This window comes from Bos indicus, chromosome 19 (assembly GCF_029378745.1).
Source record: "Bos indicus isolate NIAB-ARS_2022 breed Sahiwal x Tharparkar chromosome 19, NIAB-ARS_B.indTharparkar_mat_pri_1.0, whole genome shotgun sequence".
Classification (NCBI taxonomy): domain Eukaryota; kingdom Metazoa; phylum Chordata; class Mammalia; order Artiodactyla; family Bovidae; genus Bos; species Bos indicus.
In genome coordinates this window covers 6,288,121-6,305,871 of record NC_091778.1, presented here as the reverse complement: position 1 = coordinate 6,305,871, position 17,751 = coordinate 6,288,121, and the positions used below count along the sequence as shown (strand labels likewise).

Here is a 17,751-nt window from a genome sequence, read left to right as displayed (position 1 = left end):
ACTCTATAACTATAAAGTATAAAACATAAAGTGCTATTGTTATTTGTGGTAATGGAAGAAAGAAGTAGTTAAAATGCATTTACAGTGTATAATTTTCCTGTTATGTTTTACTTAAAGATGTAAAGTTTATAGTTACAACATCACATTCCAAGGTAAACTGAACCTGGATTAAAAAACTAGTTATCAATCCCATCTTTATTTAGACGGCCTGGAATCACTATTATACAAGATTCCACTCCCCAAACCAGCTTTTTCTCATAAGCATCAGAAGCACCTACAGCAGACTTACTGATTCAGAACCGCCGAAATTGAGTTTGGGAATTCACATCTTTTAATAAGCATCTCAGTGTTTCTCATGTACACTGATATTTGAAAACTGCCACCTTAAAACTGGGGGCTTCCCAGGTGGCTCAATGCTAAAGAATCTGCCTGCCAATAAAGGAGATGTAGGACACACGGGTTTGATCCCTGGGTTGGGAAGATCCCCCGGAGAATGAAATGGCAATCCACTCAGTATTCTTGTCTGGAAAACCCCATGGACAGAGGAGTCTGGTAGGCTACAGGCCGTGGGGCCACAAGAGTCAGATGGGAATGAGTAATTGAGCACACACACATCTTACAACTTAATTTCTCCTAGGCAAACCCTCAATAAGCCTGAGGAGCATAAAACTGATACTAATATTCCTTAAAATCCACCATGGCCAGAATTTGCCCATGTAATAGTACACTGCTGTCTGAGCCACCAGAGAAGGCCAACAGTACATCAGAATCAGGCAAAAACTCAGGGACATTCCCCTTTCACAATGAAAGCAGCAGAGCTGGCTAAGTTGTAGCACTATTTATTACATTATCCAATCTCTTCCCTCATGAAAGACAAACCTGCTGAAAAACTTACACTTTACAAAACCATTTAGCATCTCAAACAATCTATCACAAGAGTTCCAACAGGAAATCTCTAAATAAATCAAGCCACTACTAGCTGGCATTTAGACTCAGAGGTAAAGGCTACCCCATCTCCACAAAATCTTAACAAAAAGGTTAAGACAGGAGAGAAGGGAAAGGGGGAAAATAAGTGAAACAGAGAGATGTCAGACTGGGTTTTCATACTCACATTGCACAACTAAAAAAACTGGCCACATTCCCAATGATGTGGTAACTGTCAGCAGCAGTTGACGAACTTTTCCTTAAAGTCTCAGACACCAAATAGTGTTTGCTTTGTTGACCACATGCTCTGTGTGGCAACTACCCAGCTCTGCCATGGTGCAAGCAACCAGGGTCAATATGTAAACACATGGCTGTGGCGGTGTCCTCGTAAAACAGTCAGGTGGGGGCTGAGCGTGACTCACATACGGTCCCGTGGAAGAGAGCAAACGAAAAGACTTTAGACTCAGTGGACCTAAGGCCTCTCCCGTCTACATACCTGATACGGGCTCTGGTTAAAATTTAGCCTCAGTTTACTTTCTCATCTATAAAACAAGGATAACCACCATCATGCAGGGTTGTTGTAAGGACAGAAAATGATGCGGTTGAAACCCCGCTGTGGGACTTCCCTGGTAGCACAGTGGATAAGAATCTGCCTGCCAACACAGGGAACATGGGTGCGATCCCTAGTCCACAAAGGTCCCACGTGCCACGGAGCTTCTAAGCCCGTGTGTCACAACTATCGAAGCCCACACACCCGCAGCCTGCAGCCTACAACAGGAGAAGGCACCTCCATGAGAAGCGAGTATGCCAAGATGAAGAGTAACAACCCCCCCTGCTGCAGCCAGACACCCAGCTCAGCCAGCTGAGCTGCTTCAAAGCAACAAAGTCTCAGCGCAGCCAACAATAAATAATTAAATTAAAAAAAAACACAACACTCTGTCTGCAATATAGGGCAGTCAATGAATGTATTACGGATACCCAAGGAGGTATCACTAGCAGGTTAACTAGCTAATACGTTCCTGTAATACCTGTGCCACTACCCAGGACCCAGTATTAAACAAAGGAAAAAACTAAGAACAGCTTTTGCTGCCATGCCATGAGGAATGAGACCTTTTCCTCTTTCTGCATTAGCGTGCAAAACAGTTCATCTTCTTGCTCACTGGCAGCCTTGCTAAAACAATGTCATGATCAAGGAAATACAATGGCTGTTAGATGCCTGTGACCAAAATGTAGAAATTGATTTGAAATGAATTTGCAGCCAACATCAATAGCCCCTCGTCATGGGAAGACCGTCCCTTTGCCCTCTCAAGAGACAGATGGAATGGAGACATGAAAGGAACACCACATTTCTCAGCAGGTTTGCAAAGCAGAATCTGAAAAACTTCTTCAAAAGCCGGCCCGCTCTGATCTTTGCAACTGATGTCTGTCTCGGAAGAAAGTCAAGCCACCTGGAAACGCTGTAGATCAAGCACCATGAACCAAAAGGATGGGTCAGAAGCCCCCCCATAGCAGGCTCTCACAGGGCTCTGGATGTGGGGAGCCAGGGGGAGGGAGTCCAAACACGGAGGCACAGCTGCTGGTGCAAGTGCCATCACGGGGCCCCGGGACTGCCTCACTTCCTGCCGTATCAAAGCAAAGGCAGGCTGCAAAGCCAAAGGGAATGTAACAATCATTTCAAAAGTCTCGGGAGTGAAACAAAAAGGAGCTCACCTAGAATCGCCGCTTCTGGCGTCCAGATGGCTCCCACTTTTCCACAGAGCACTTGGGAGTTAAGGAAGAAGATTCTGTCACACTTTAACTCCAAACGCAACTGCCCCACATCTACCAACACAGGGCAACTCCGTAAAAAAAAGTAAAGTATCTGAACATATCCTTTGAGAAAGTAATAACGAGAAGAAAGGCGTTTGCTTGCAAGCCTTCCCTGGAAATAGTATGTCTAGCCCTACCGCCTCACACACCTCCTCTCTCCAGGCCCTCCCCCCCGGAGAGCGAGAGAACCCAAGACAATGCTGGCGACCTGTGTCAGAAAGTCAGTCCAGGTTCACAGTGAGAAGGGAGCGCTACACTGGATATGATGAAGCCTCAGGAAGACAAGGTTTGTACTCCAGCCCTATCATTGCTGCCACTGCCATGGACAGATCATCACCTTTCTAAATATGCAGCCTCCTCTGTAAAGGAAAGGGAGATGGCCCCAAAGGTATTGAAAGGGCCTTCCACTCTTAACACCTTACAAGTCTCTGAATGGGAAAGACAGAGTCATTAGAGCAGATGACTTTTTACCAGTTATTCTCACAGGACCAAATTTCCGATTCATATGATTTTAAACTTTTCTAATAAGTTAGAGGAAGACTTATTCTAGTTGTGCTTTTAAAATCTGGGCTCACTTTATTCTACACAAGACTAAAACATTCTCTTCTTTCACTGTCCTACCAGGTCAAGGCAAAAACCAAAACGGGAGCTCAGCCACTCACGGGTAAGAGTAAGGTGATTCAGAGTTAATGCGAGAACAGAACACGCAACGACGTTTCATTGCTGTGACCAGAACAGATACCTATAACTCATCACAAGGCTCATTAGACTGGATGCACCTCAGAATCTCAGCACACCACTCTGGTAAACTAAAAGAAATCTCGTCTCTGCCCCTTATGAAGTTTGAAGTCCCGGAGCAACAGAGTGGCTGGGAAATGTGTTTCACCAAAATAGTTTTAATGCCTAAGAGTCTAACAAAGAGAAAGGAGCTCTGAGAATTAGCAGGTCTTCAAGAGCTAACTCTTCCGCATAGATTGGAAGAACAGATAGGGGATTCCAAGTAAGTATACTAGATTTCAGACAGAAGGAAACAGGCAGGGATCGTGTTTCAAATAAATAGAACAGCTGTGAGAAGTTATGTGCCAACAGACAAACCAGGAAATGATTCCAAGTAGAGGCTGCTTTTAACAGTAACAGATTGCATACATGACTATGATGGTTGGTAAAGCATAAGAAGAGCCAAGATATTTGTGAGTGGAGCCTTTTCCTGTGGGCTGCACACCTTTTTGCCTTCCAGACCCACCTTCCACACGCTGCCTTGCTGAGTGCCCCAAGGCTGACCCAGAGGGAACATGCCACCAGGCCCCGTGCCATCTCGCTTCTGACTGGCTCAGTGGATGGGACCCACGGGGAGGAGGCGGGAGAGTGCAGGGGGATGTGGTCAGGCTCCTTGTCATCGTTGCTCCTTCGGCCACAGACACCACTGCCCTCACGGCTGCCTGCCGTGTGCAACTCTTCCCACTGGTTCTGGAAAAAGTTCCCTCTTGCCTATTTATGCCTAGAGAAAGCAGCTGACAGCCCAGGGTAACAAGCTAGCTCCTACGGTTTCGCTGAACCCTGCGGTATCTTGCTAAATAAACAGTACCTTAATTTAATTCTTTTCAAATTACCCAAATGGAGCATGCCATCTGTTTGACCGATAAACCCTAGAAAGCACAAAAACAGAGCAATTTAAATATTATGGTAGCAACACAGGGATAGACAAAGAGATCAAATCAAGAGAACAGCCTCTGGAAAGATATCCTTGCTCTGAAATATAGAATGTGATAAAGAGGTGTTTGCAATCAGTGGAGAAGGTATAAATTGTTAATAAAAGTCATTCAGCCAGCCAGCTATAGAACTGAAAAAGATAAATGGAGGTAAAATCTCTAACTCAAACCAAGGATAAAAATTTTAATTTTAAACCACATAAAATTGAGGGAAAACCCATGGATGTATTAAAGATATCTTTGCAGAGTGACTGCATGGTTCAGCACTGCTTGGGAGCAGAACCTGAGTAGTAAACAAGGCGAGCCTGTGGAGCATCCACTCCAGCAGGCAAAGGTGGCTGCACAAACGTGCAGGAAAAATCAGCAGGCTGGAGGGATGACATGCGGGCACCCCTGGGAAGTGGCTGACTTTACACTGGGGGCCAGGGAAGCCCCCTCAACGAGGTAATGTGCTAAGTTAGAAGGATGAGAAAACGTGGGCTGTTAGAAGACACAGGAAGCATGAGACTCAAGGGTGAAACAGCTCCCCAGCAAGAAAGAGCTCTGCATGTCTGGGAACGGAAGGGTGGCCAGACCAAGGAGGGCACCTATGCTATGGAAGGAAAGGCAGGAGGAGATGGGGAGGTTTTATGGCCAGAGGAAGGAGGCTGGGTTGTATTCCCAATGTAAAGGGAAGCCAATGGAGGGTTTCCAGCAACATGATCTGGTTTACTTTCTAACAAGTTACATAGAGACGTTCGGTACCAGGGAAATGCAAATCAAAAGTATAAGATACCACCTCACACCTAAAGTGGCTAAAGAAAACTGAATACAACAAGTGTTGGCTAAAAGTGGAGAAACTGCAACCCTCTGCATTGCTGGTGCGAATGTTCAATGGTGCAGGCACTGGGGAAGACAGTTTACCAGTTCCTCACAAAGTTAAACAAAGAGTTTCCATATGACCCAGTCATGCTACTCCTAGCTATATACTCAGAAGGGCACACGCATTCAAACAAAGACGTACACACGGCTGTCCACGGCAGCACTAGTCACAATAGCCAAAAGACAGAACAAGTCAACTGTCCATCAACTAACAACTACATAAAATATATTCAAAGTATATACATACAATGGAATGTGGGCTGTAAAAGATCCTATGACATGGGTGAACCTTGCAAACATTATAGTAAGTTAAAGAATCATATTTTATAATTCCATTTATATGAAATACTCCCAAAAGGTAAGTCCATAGGAACAGAAAGCAGGGAAGTGGCTGCCTGGGACCGGGCAAAGACAAGAATTGGGAGAGACTGCGCAATGGGTAGAAGGTTTCCTCTGGGGATGGTGGAAATGTTTGGGACCTAAATAGAGGAAACTGGGGGGAAGGGATAGTTAGGGAGTTTGGGAGGGACAGGTACATACTCCTATATTTAAAATGGATAACCAACAAGGACCTCCTCTATCAGTACAGGGAACTTTGCTTAATGTCATGTGGCAGCCTGGATGGGAGGGGAGTCAGGGGAGAATGGATGTATGTGTATGGATGCCTGAGTTCCTTTGCTATCACAACATTGTTAATTGGCCATACTCCAGTACAAAATAAAAAGTTAAAGATAATAAACAGAGGAAATGGTTGTGAATGCGAATGCCGCTAAATTGGACATTTTTATTTTTTGGCTATGCCACATGGCTTATAGGATATCTTAGTTCCCTGAAAGGGATCAAATCTGAGCCCTCAGCAGTGAAAGCACGGAGTCCTAATCACTGTCTCCAAGGAATTCCCTAAATTGCATATTTAAATTGCAAACTTTAAAATGATTAACTTTATGTTATGTAAATTTTACTTCAATTAAAGAAAAAAAAAAAAGCTATACAGTTCTTGGTTTCCTGCACAGCACTGTACTCTGTCCTGAAAATATCCCTGACAACAAAATACCTAAAAATATTGGATACAATATAAAAATATTTTAATGTACATGCCTAAACTTTGAAGAAAGCATAAGAAGTCCTCAAAGGCTAAATCCAAATAGGATCCAAAGATATGGAGGCAATACAGGTACAAGCGTCCGAAAGGCACGTCTCTAATCACCCCAAGAGGCAGGAGACCGAGCCTGGGGCCTGAACAAGGTGCTGAGATGCATCGAAGACCCCCACGTGCAGCTGGAACATCTGAATGGCTACAACCTATATACGAAATATATATATATATATTGATCTGTGCCACCCCCCTCCCCCACCTCATTCCTGACAGAACTCCTTAATCCCTTGGAACTTCCCAGGTGACAGGAGCATCTTTTGTTCTGACAAGTAAACTCTTGATGGGCTTCTGGATGGTGGCTGGTCACGAGAAAGACCAAACATGATTAAAAGGTTGGAACTTTTAGCTCTGACCTCTATCCTCAGGGTATGGAAGGGGCACTGGAGATGAGAGCTAATTGATTATGCCTACTTAATGAAACCTCTATAAAAACCCATCAACTTGGGGATTCAGAGGGCTTCCAGGCTGGTGAACATACACACTGGGATGGGATGGGAGTGCACTCCAACTATGCAGGGATACAAGCTTCATGTTTAGAAATGCCCTAGACCTCACTCTTTGTATCTCTTAACCTGGTTTTCCATCTGCGTCATTTGTAATATCCGTTATAATAAACCAGTAAATACATGTACGTGTTTCCTAAAGTTCTGTGAGCCATTCATGCAAATTTTCGAACCTGAGGAGAGTCCTGTGGGAAGCCCCGGTTTATAGCCTGATGGTCAGAAGTACAGGAGACTCAAACTTGCAAAGGGCATCTGAAGTGTGGTGGTCTTATGGGACCAAGCCCTTAACCTGTGGTACCTGATGCTAACTCTGGGTACTTAGGGGATCCCAGGTGGCTCTACTGGTAAAAAACCCACCTGCCAATGCAAGAGAGGTAAGAGATGTGGATTCAGTCCCTGGGTCAGGAAGATCCCCTGGAGAAGGAAATGGCAAGCACTCCAGTATCCCTGCCTGGAGAAGGAGGAGCCTGGTGGGCTATAGTCCATAGGCTCCCAAAGAGTAGGACACGACTGAAGCAACTTAGTATGCATGCTGGGTACTTAGTGTCAGAACTGAATTTAGTTTTTTTAAAAATATTTATTTTTATTTATTTGGCTGCTCTGGGCCTTAGATGCCCTGTGGCATGTGGAATCTTTTTTTCCATTACAGCATGCCCATTCTGAGCTGTAGCATGGGGGATCGAGTCCCCCAAACAGGGACTGAGTCCCTTCCATCAGGAGCACAAAGTCTTAGCCAATGGACCACCAGAAAAGTCCCAACAACTAACTGACTTTAAGACATCCAGTGGCACTGGACAATCGGTCAGTGTGGGCCAAAAAACCTGCACATGTGCTGTCAGAAGTGTTAAGTTAAAAACTTAGAATAAGCAGCTACAGAGAAAAAGCTTCTCTTTGCAGGAACATGGCAAAGAGAAGGAGACGCCCCAGCTCTGTAGGGCGAACTCTAGCAGCCTGACTGCATTATCATCTCTCAGGCTCTCTGAGAATCCATGAGTCACTTCAAGTCCTTTTGCTCCGGCCTGATTAGTGACACTGGAAGTTCTCCACTCATGGAGGGAGGTGCTGGTTACTACAGAGCTCTTCTGAGGAAAGTCCCATGGAAGGGTGTCTTCCTCCTGGGGTGGTGGGAACCTCGGGCAGCTGACCCCACCTTCAGCGTTGGGCTGTGACTGTTCTCCCTCTTCTGGTCCTCTGGTGGTCTGTCTAGGTTCTCCTGTAATCCTTGAAATGTAGTTTTCAGACCATGGACTTTAAAAAAAAAACACAGTGTGAGAGGTTTGAGTCAAGGTTTAGTTGGGCACCTCAGACAGCTCCGAGAAACTGTTTCAGAGATGCAAGGAAAGGACAGTATGTATGTGATTTTGGTAAAGGGGCAAGTGAAAAGAAAGTATGAGTCGCTCGGTTGTGTCTGACTCTCTGTGACTCCATGGACTGAAGCCCACCAGGCTCCTCTGTCCATGGGATTCCCCCGGCAAGAATACTGGAGTGGGGTGCCAGTCCCTTCTCAGGGGATCTTCCCGACTCAGCGACTGAACCCTGGTATCCTGCATCGCAGGCAGACTCTTTACCCAATGAGCCACAAGGAAGCAGCTGGTAAAGGGGAAGGACATGCAATGAAGCACGTACTCTTTGTAAGGTGAAGCTTCTGTGAGTCATGAGGAAGAGTCAGTCACCATGAAGGACTTTCCTGCTTCTCTAGATATGAGCAGATAAAAGAACTGGGCTCATAAAATTAGCTCCTGAGAATACCTAACTATCTAAAGAGCCGTCCTGCCAGTTTCCCGGGGCACAGCCTGCATCATTTCTGCTTTCCGCCCTGAACTCCTTCAGCGGGTGTTGAAGGTCAGCAGCTACAGCAGCACATGAGTTAATCCTTGCAGAGGTAGATGGCAAGTGCCAATTTGTAGTTGACAATATTTTGTCTGTTGTTTCAAAGAGGTTTGGGAAAGAGATGAACTATTTTAACAAGTTAAAAGAAAAAAAAGGATTGATTAGCTAGTTTGGGAGTTGAAAAAAATAGTGTCTATTTCCCAACTCTCAGAGTGGACTTCAGACCCTATAATACTTCTGGACAGATGCACTCTGTACGCCCTGCGTTGCTCTAGGGCCCTCAATGCCTCTCATCTGGCCCCCACCCCAACTCTGAGGAGCCCCCTCCCGCAGGCTCCTGTGGAAGCCTCCCAGGGGCTTAGCAGGGGAAGGTAGGCAGGGAGCCAGTGATGTCTGGGGGCCCTGCTTCACTAATCTATACCATTTACAGTTGTGAGAAAACCTCTGAAAAAGTACAAATGAAAAAAATTACTTTGTTTCTCTACAGTTTATCTTTGCCAGTTTCATTTTCAGATTCCTAAACCAAGATTCCTTTCCCCTATTTCCATAAATTGCATCATATTATTTTAGATCAACCATAGTGAGGTAGGATATTATGAAACAAGAAATATATATTTGGTCTTCATCCCCAGTTCCTAACACAGAGCTTCTAAAACCCTTGGGATTTCCAGAGTAGTAAGTATGAGAGAAATGGCCTTTGTTATACTTAGTAACTCCCTTTCAACCAAGCAGGAGTTTATGCTAACGAGGTGATTCTTGGCAGACAGGGGCGGCTGCCTGAGAAACCGAACTGACCGGGATCAGAGAGCTGAAACTTGCAAACCAACCCCACAACCTCCAGGACGGGAGGGGGCCGGGGCTGCCTTAATCACCAGCAGTCTGTGACTAAATAAATCCCGCCTCTGTAATGGAATCTCTATAAAACCCTGAACGACTGGGTTCAGAGAGCCTCTGGGTGGTGAACGTGTCCAGGTGCTCTGAGGATAGTGAACCCCAACTCCGCAGGGACAGAGCCCCTCTGTCCAGGACCTTCCAGACCCTTCCCTGCATGTATTCTTGGTCAATGAGAAAAATGCTGCCTGCCCCACCGTAAACAAAGGATGCTGCAGCTGTCGGCTTAGAAAGTGGTCACAACCTGGAAGCTGAGAGTTATGTTTCCTCTGGTGGGAATTTTGGGGACTTCAAGTCTGGGAGACAGCATCTCCAGTGACCCGGAGAACTGTTCCAGGAGGCGGGGTGAGGGTGAGGGAGGAGTCAGGTTATACAGAAGCTTGCAGCAAGAGCAGGTAGTCTCAACATCAAAAGATTACTGTGAACTAAGGGAAACCAGGTATCTCAAGTTAAGGAATTTAGCGCTTTTCTATAAATGGGAAGAAGCAAGAGTCTGGGCTTACTGAAATGGTTCCTTTCATTTGCATCTCACTATCTGGGGCCAGCATACTGTGATTTTATTATCCACATCCTTAATTCCTTGCTCACCACAGGGAGCAAGGGCAGTTAGCATCAGCAGGGCTGTTGGATGGCAGGCAGTGTTCTTCCAGGGCTCAGAAATTCACATCTGGTGGGCCAGAATCCCAGATGGCTGTGACCTCCTTGTTCATTGACATAGCAGGAAACAGTCCCTTTCACAGAGCCAGTGAGCCATCACGTTACAGCCTCCCCGACGTGAGCCCTGAGGGAATTAGGCTAGAAGCAGGATACCTGCTATCTAGCAGTCGGCCTCTGCAGCCACCCCCACCCCAGAGCAGGGGACGCTGGCCCCAGATAACCAGGAATGATTTCAGAGAGCCAGACTCCTACATCCTCCCATACATAGAAAAGCACTACCTTTCTTAACCTGAGAAGCTTGGTTTTCTTAGTTAATCAATTACTTTATTGATGGCTATGCTGGGTCTTCGCTGTGCACGTGGCCTTTCTCTAACTGTTGTGTGCGGGCTTTTCGCTGCAGTGTTTCTCTTACTGAGGCGCATGGCTCTATCACGTAGGCTCAGCCAGCAGCTGTGGCTCGCGGGCTCCACGCGGGCTCAGCAGCCGTGGAGCACAGGTTTAGCTGCTCCGCAGCACGTGGACTCTTTCCAGACCAGATTGAACCCGTGTCCCCTGCACTGGCAGGTGAATTCTTAGCCCCTGGACTACCAGGGAAGCCCTGGTCTTCTTTAACTAACAGTAACCTTTTCATGTTCTTAGAGAAGGAAATGGCACCCCACTCCAGTATCCTTGCCTGGAAAATCTCATGGACAGAGGAGCCTGGTGGGCTGCAGTCCATGGGGTCACAAAGAGTCGGGCACGACCGAGCAACTAACACACTTTGATGTTCTGGCTACCTGGTCTTTGTTACAAAAACTCTTACATATGTCTCCTCCCGGCTTCTTCAGAGTAGTACCTTAGAGCACGTGACAAGCTGTGTCTTGGGCCTCGGCCCTCAGTTTTGTCCATCAAATAAAACACAATTCTAAACATTTAGGTTGAACATTTTTCAGTTGACATCATTTGGCTGTTTGCCTGTATCCTCTGTAATGAACTGATAATAGTAAGTAAAGTGTCTCCCTGGATGCTGTGAACTATTCTAGCAAATTACTAAACCTGAGGAGGGGGTCGCAGGGCCCCCAATTTGATTTGTAGCCAAAATGGGGGAGAAGGGTGGGTAACCTGAGGACCCACGACTTGTGATCGGCGTCTGAAGTGGGGACAGCTTTGTGGGACTAAGCTTTTTACCTGTGGAGTCTGTGATGTTTCTGGGTAGCTGGTGCCAGAATTACTTAATGTGAGGGAAAAAAATTCAGACCTAGTATCCAAAGTGTTGTGAGTAGAGAAACAATTTCCTTTTATGATGTTATTTAGATTACTAGAAAAAGTTCAAATACTTGTCAAAAGAATTTAAGAACAGCACCCCCCACACCAGATCTCTATGTGCTACTACCAAAAAGCAAAGAGGGACAAATAAGTTGCACATTCAATAGGTTCCATAGACAAACTGACTGAGGGCCAGAACCATTCAACTTGAATTGGCCACGAGTGCGTTCTAAGCTGGTTTACAGCCCAGTCTCTTTACGATTCAAGGCAACACACAGCCCTAAGCTCTGGCATCAAAACAGCAACCAACAAACCAGCATTATCCTAGCAAAATTCAACCAAACATCTGGACCCGAAAACTTGGACACAAAAAGGCATTTAGTACACTCCAGGATGGCAGCAAATAAAAGGGGATTCACACATTTGAACGGGATGTTTCAGTGGACATCTTACGAAAGGACTGTTAGCCACGGATGGATGAAAACATGAGAGAAAAATCCTATCACTACATTTGAAAGCGCTGAACGGCTGGGGAGACTGTATGCAACTAGGAATATTGCTGTGTCCCTTCTTAAAAAATATTATGTGCTACATACCCTTCTACTTTGATACCAAATTTTAAAAATTTTAGTTTAACATGCTAAATATTGTGAGTCACAAAATTTCTATCCGTAAACATCCTCAGTTGTGGATTTTTAAAAAGGGATTACTACATAGGAACTCTAATGATTAATTTTCTTTTTAACCTCCTCGTATCAGCTCAGTTGTGTCTGACTCTTTGCAACCCCATGGACTGCAGCACGCCAGGCCTCCCTGTCCATCACCAACTCCTAGAGTTTACTCATGTCCATTGAGTCGGTGATGTCATCCAGTCATCTCAACCTCCGTCATCCCCTTCTCCTCCTGCCTACAATCTTTCCCAGCATCAGGGTCTTTTCTAATGAGTCAGTTCTTCACATCAGGTGGCCAGAGTATTGGAACTTCAGCTTCAGCATCAGTCCTTTCAATGAATATTCAGTAGTAATTTCCTTTAAGATGGACTGGTTGGATCTCCTTGCAGCCCAAGGGACTCTCAAGAGTCTTCAACAACGCAATTCAAAAGCATCAATTCTCCAGTGCTCAGCTTTCTTTATAGTCCAACTCTCACATCCATACATGACTACTGGGAAAACCATAGCTTTGACCAGCTGGACCTTTGTTGGCAAAGTAATGTCTCTGCTTTTTAACGTGCTGTCTAGGTTGCTCGTAGCTTTTCTTCTAAGGAGCAAGCGTCTTTTAATTTCAGGACTGCAGTCACATCTGCAGTGATTTTGGAGCCAAGAAAATAAAGTCTGTCACTGTTTCCATTGTTTGCCCATCTATTTGCCATGAAGTGATGGGACCAGATGCCATAATCTTAGTTTTCTGAATGCTGAGTTTTAAGCCAACTTTTTCACTCTTCTCTTTCACTTTCAACAAGAGGCTCTTTAGTTCCTCTTTGCTTTCTGCCATTAGGGTGGTATCATTTGCATATCTGGGGTTATTGATATGTCTCCTGGCAACCTTGATTCCAGCTTGTGCTTCATCCAGCCCAGCATTTTGCATGATATATTTTGCACATAAGTTAAATAAGCAGGGTGGCAATGTACAGCCTTGATGTACTCCTTTCCCAATTTGGAACTAGTCTGTTGTTCCACGTCTAGTTTTAACTGTTGCTTTTTGACCTGCACACAGATTTCTCAGGAGGCAGGTAAGGTGGTCTGGTATTCCCGTCTCTTTCAGAATTTTCCAGAGTTTATTGTGATCCACACAGTCAAAGGCTTTGGCATAGTCAATAAAGCAGAAGTAGATGTTTTTCTCAAACTCTCTTGCTTTTTTGATGATCGAACAGATGTTGGCAGTTTGATCCCTGGTTCCTCATGAATCTCCTCATACATAGGATTTACACAGATAGAAACTAAGTCCAATGATAAATGACTTGCCCATGACTAAGAACCCCAAAAATCATTACCAAAATGATGTAATATTCTTAAGTAAAATATCTTAAAAATAATACACTTAAAGCCACTGATCCAAAATATTGATTGTTTTTCAATGTATATTACACTGTGATGTTCTATAGGATATTAAGAGATATTTAGTAAATGGATAGTCTTTGGTCAATAAGTCTGTAAATATCAGGTTAAACAAAGACTCTTTAAACAGATGAACAAAAAAATACTCAACAGGGTATTCACCCTGGTAGTCCAGTGGTTAAGAATCCACCTTACCATCCAGGTGACTTGGATTCAACCCCAAGTGGTAGAATTAAGATCCCGCATTCCCCAGAGCAACTCAGCCATGTGCCACAATGACCGAAGCCCACTTGCCCCGAGCCAGGGCAGCACGACCAGAGCCCATGTGACGCCAGCATGGAGCTGGCGCTCCAGAGCCCGTGTGATGCCAGCACAGAGCTGGTGCTCCAGAGCCCATGGGCCACAACTGTGGAGTCCTCGTACTGCAATGAAGATCCTGCAGGCCACAACTAAAACCTGGCCTGGCCAAATAAACAAACTTGGTAATTAGTTCAAAACCACTCAACAAAACATTAGCCAAATCCATCAACAGAAAAAGAATCATACACCATGATCAAGTCAGATTCACCCCAGCGTCACAAGGATGGTTCAACAAATGCAAAATCAACGTGATACACATCAACATAAGATAAGACAAAAACCACATGATTGTCTTAGTAGATGCAGAAAAAGCATTTGATAATTCAACACCCATTCATAATAAAACTCTTATCAAAGTGTGTAGAGAAGGAATATATCTCAACATTTCAAAAGCCATTTATGACAAATCCATAGCCAACATGATACTAAGTGGTGAAAAGTGGGAAACCTTCCCAGTCTCACCACTGTTTCAACACAGTATTGGAAGTCAGAGTCAAAGCAATTAAGACACACACAAAAAAGAAATAAAATATATCCAAATTGGAAGGGAAGACGTAAAACTGCCAGTATATATGCAGATGACATGATACTCCATATAGAAAACCCTAAAGATTCAAGAGATAAACTATTAAAACTGATAAATGAATTTAGCAAGGTGAGCTGCTGCTGCTGCTGCTGCTGCTGCTAAGTCACGTCAGTTGTCTCTCACTCTGTACGACCCCACAGACGGCAGCCCACCAGGCTCCACCATCCCTGGGATTCTCCAGGAAAGAACGCTGGAGTGGGTTGCCATTTCCTTCTCCAATGCAGGAAAGTGAAAAGTGAAAGTGAAGTCGCTCAGCCGTGTCTGACTCTTAGCGACCCCATGGACTGCAGCCCACCAGGCTCCTCCATCCATGGGATTTTCCAGGCAAGAGTACTACAGTGGGTCACCAGTGCCTTGTCTGAGCAAGGTAAGCAGGATACATTATTAATACATGGAAATGTGTTGTGTTTCTTTATACTAACAAATGAAATATCAGAAAGTAAAAAACAACAATTAAAAAAAAAAATTTAAAGTCTCATCAAAAAAAAAAAAAAACCTAGGAATAACCCTAACAAACATGATAAAACTGAAGATAAAGAAAACTGTAGATGATTCAAGGAAATGGAAACATATCTGATGCTCTTGGATTAGAAGAACTAATACAGTTAAAATGGCCATAATACTCAATGCAATCCACAGATTTAAGGCTCTCCCTATCAAATCACCCATTACTTTTCACAAAATTAGAATAATCCTAAAATTTATATTGAACCATAAAAGACACAGAATTGCCAAAGTAATCCTGAGGAAAAAGAACAAAGCTGGAGGCATACCCTGGGCAGACTTCAAACAATACTGCAGAACTACAGTAATCAAAACAGTGTGTCACTGGCACAAAAAACAGACTTCTAGATCAATGGAACAGAACAGAGTCCAGCAATAAACCCATGGTCACACCTACAGCTTTGTAGCTCACACTACACCTACGGTCGGGTAAACTTTGACAAAGGAGATAAGAATAGACAGTCTCTTCGGCCAGTGGTACTGGAAAAGTTGGACAGTCACACATAAGCTGATGAAGTTAGAACATACCCTCATACCATAAACAAAAATAAGCTCAAAATGTCTTAAAAACTTAAACATAAGACATAATGCCATAAAGCTCCTAGAAGAGAACATAAGCAAAACATTCTCTGATGTAAACTGTAGCAGTGTTTTCTTAGGTCAGTCTCCCAAGGCAATTGAAATAAAAGCAAAAAAAAACAAATGATATCTAAGCAAACTTATTAGCTTTTGCACAGACAAGGAAACCACAGTTCAGTTCAGTCGCTCAGTTGTGTCCGACTCTTTGTGACCCCATGGACTACAGCACGCTAGGCCTCCCTGTCCATCATCAACTCCCAAAACCTGCACAAACTCATGTACATCGAGTCGGTAATGCCATCCAACCATCTCATCCTCTGTCGTCCCCTACCGCAAACAATACAAAAAGAAAACCTACAGACTAGGAGAAAATATTTGCAAATGATGTGATCCACAGGGGCTTAATTTCAAAAACGTATAATAATATACTGAGTTCATACAACTCAATAACAACAACAACAAAAAATGCACATCTCAATCAAAAGACACACATCTGGCCAAGAGGCACACAAAAAGATGTTCAACATCACTATTTATTAGAGAAACGCAAAGCAAAACAGCAATGAGGTCTCATCTCACACTGGTCAGAATGGCCATCACCAAAAGTCTACAAATAATAAATGCTGAAGAGGGTGTGAAGGGAATGTAAATTTGATGGGAATGTAAGCTGGCACAGCCACTACGGAAAACAGTATGGAGGTTCCTTAAGAAACTAAAAATAGAGTAACCATATGACCCAGCAATCCCTCTCCTGGGCATATAAAGAAAAGATGAGAGCTCTAATTCAAAAAGAAATGCAGACACAATATTCACAGCAGCACTATTTATAACACCCAAGACCAACGTAAGTGTCCAGCAGCAGATGAATGGATAAAGAAGATGCTCCCAAGCTGTGGCTTTAAACCCTCTATGCACCAGAGGGATACCACAAATTCAAACCCATTGATGGTGGGTGGGAGTGGCAGGGGCTCCTTGGGGGTCTATCTGACTCTCCTGTGCTCTCTGCAGGTAGGATTGCATACACATAGCTTAAGAAATGACCTGTTCTTTTTTCTTTACCTACTGGCCACAGTACGGTGACCCCTGGATTAGAATAAACAATCCAGGACACTCGAGACTGCCCACAATGAGTACACCACAGAACTCAGAAGGAAATGAAAGATGCTCTGTGACTACAGACCAGGGAAGCCACAAGAAGATGGGAGTAGGCCCAGCTGACAAACAACTAAGGCACGACGACCCCTACCCATGCCTCTCTCCCCACAGGGCACAAGACAGAGAGGCAGGACTATCTGTGTCCAAGTGGGAGCAATGCTTGGGACAGAGACAACGGACACTGTTTGCAGATGCTGGTAGCGTCCAGAAAAAATAGGAACATCAAGGAGATCAAACCAGCCAATCTTAAGGGAAATCAACTTTGAATATTTGTTGGAAGGACTGATGCTGAAGTTGAAACTCCAGTATTTTGGTCATCTGATGCCAACAGCTGACTCCCTAGCAAAGTACCTGATGCTGGGAAAGACGGACAGCAGAAGGAGAAGAGGGCATCAGAGGATAAGATGGCTGGATGGCATCACCGAGGCAATGGACATGAACATGGGCAAACTTAGGGAGATGGTGAGGGACAGAGAGGCCTTAAGTGCTGCAGTCCATGGTGTCGCAAAGACACAACTGGGTGACTGCACAACATATAACTCAGAAACTACCTCCCAATACATCCCACCCAGAATCACCCCATGCTAATGATGCCATTATTGTTGCTTAGTCATTAAGTCATGTCCAACTCTTTGTGATCTCATGGACTGCAGCCCACCAGGACCCTCTGGTCTATGGGATTTCCCAGCCAAGAATACTGCAGTGGGCTGCCATTTCCTTCTCCAGGGGATCTTCCGCACCCAGGGATCAAACCCGAGTCCCCAATACTGGCAGGCGGATTCTCTACCACTGAGCCACCAGGAAGTCCCATGTCAAAGCTACATAGTCTGGGAACTGCAGCAAATGCAGAAATATGCAGACACAGTGCCAAGCACAAGATGCAGCAACGGTGTCTTCCCTCAGCATGAGCAAGCTGGGTCACAGAGAA

General features: G+C 44.6%; 1 protein-coding gene across 3 annotated transcripts in view; it reads right to left on the bottom strand.

Annotated features, from left to right (window-relative positions):
* The window catches only part of TOM1L1 (target of myb1 like 1 membrane trafficking protein), a 61,925-nt gene that overhangs the window by 21,624 nt on the left and 22,550 nt on the right, over window positions 1-17,751 (bottom strand). The gene's annotated exons all lie outside the window — the stretch shown is intronic.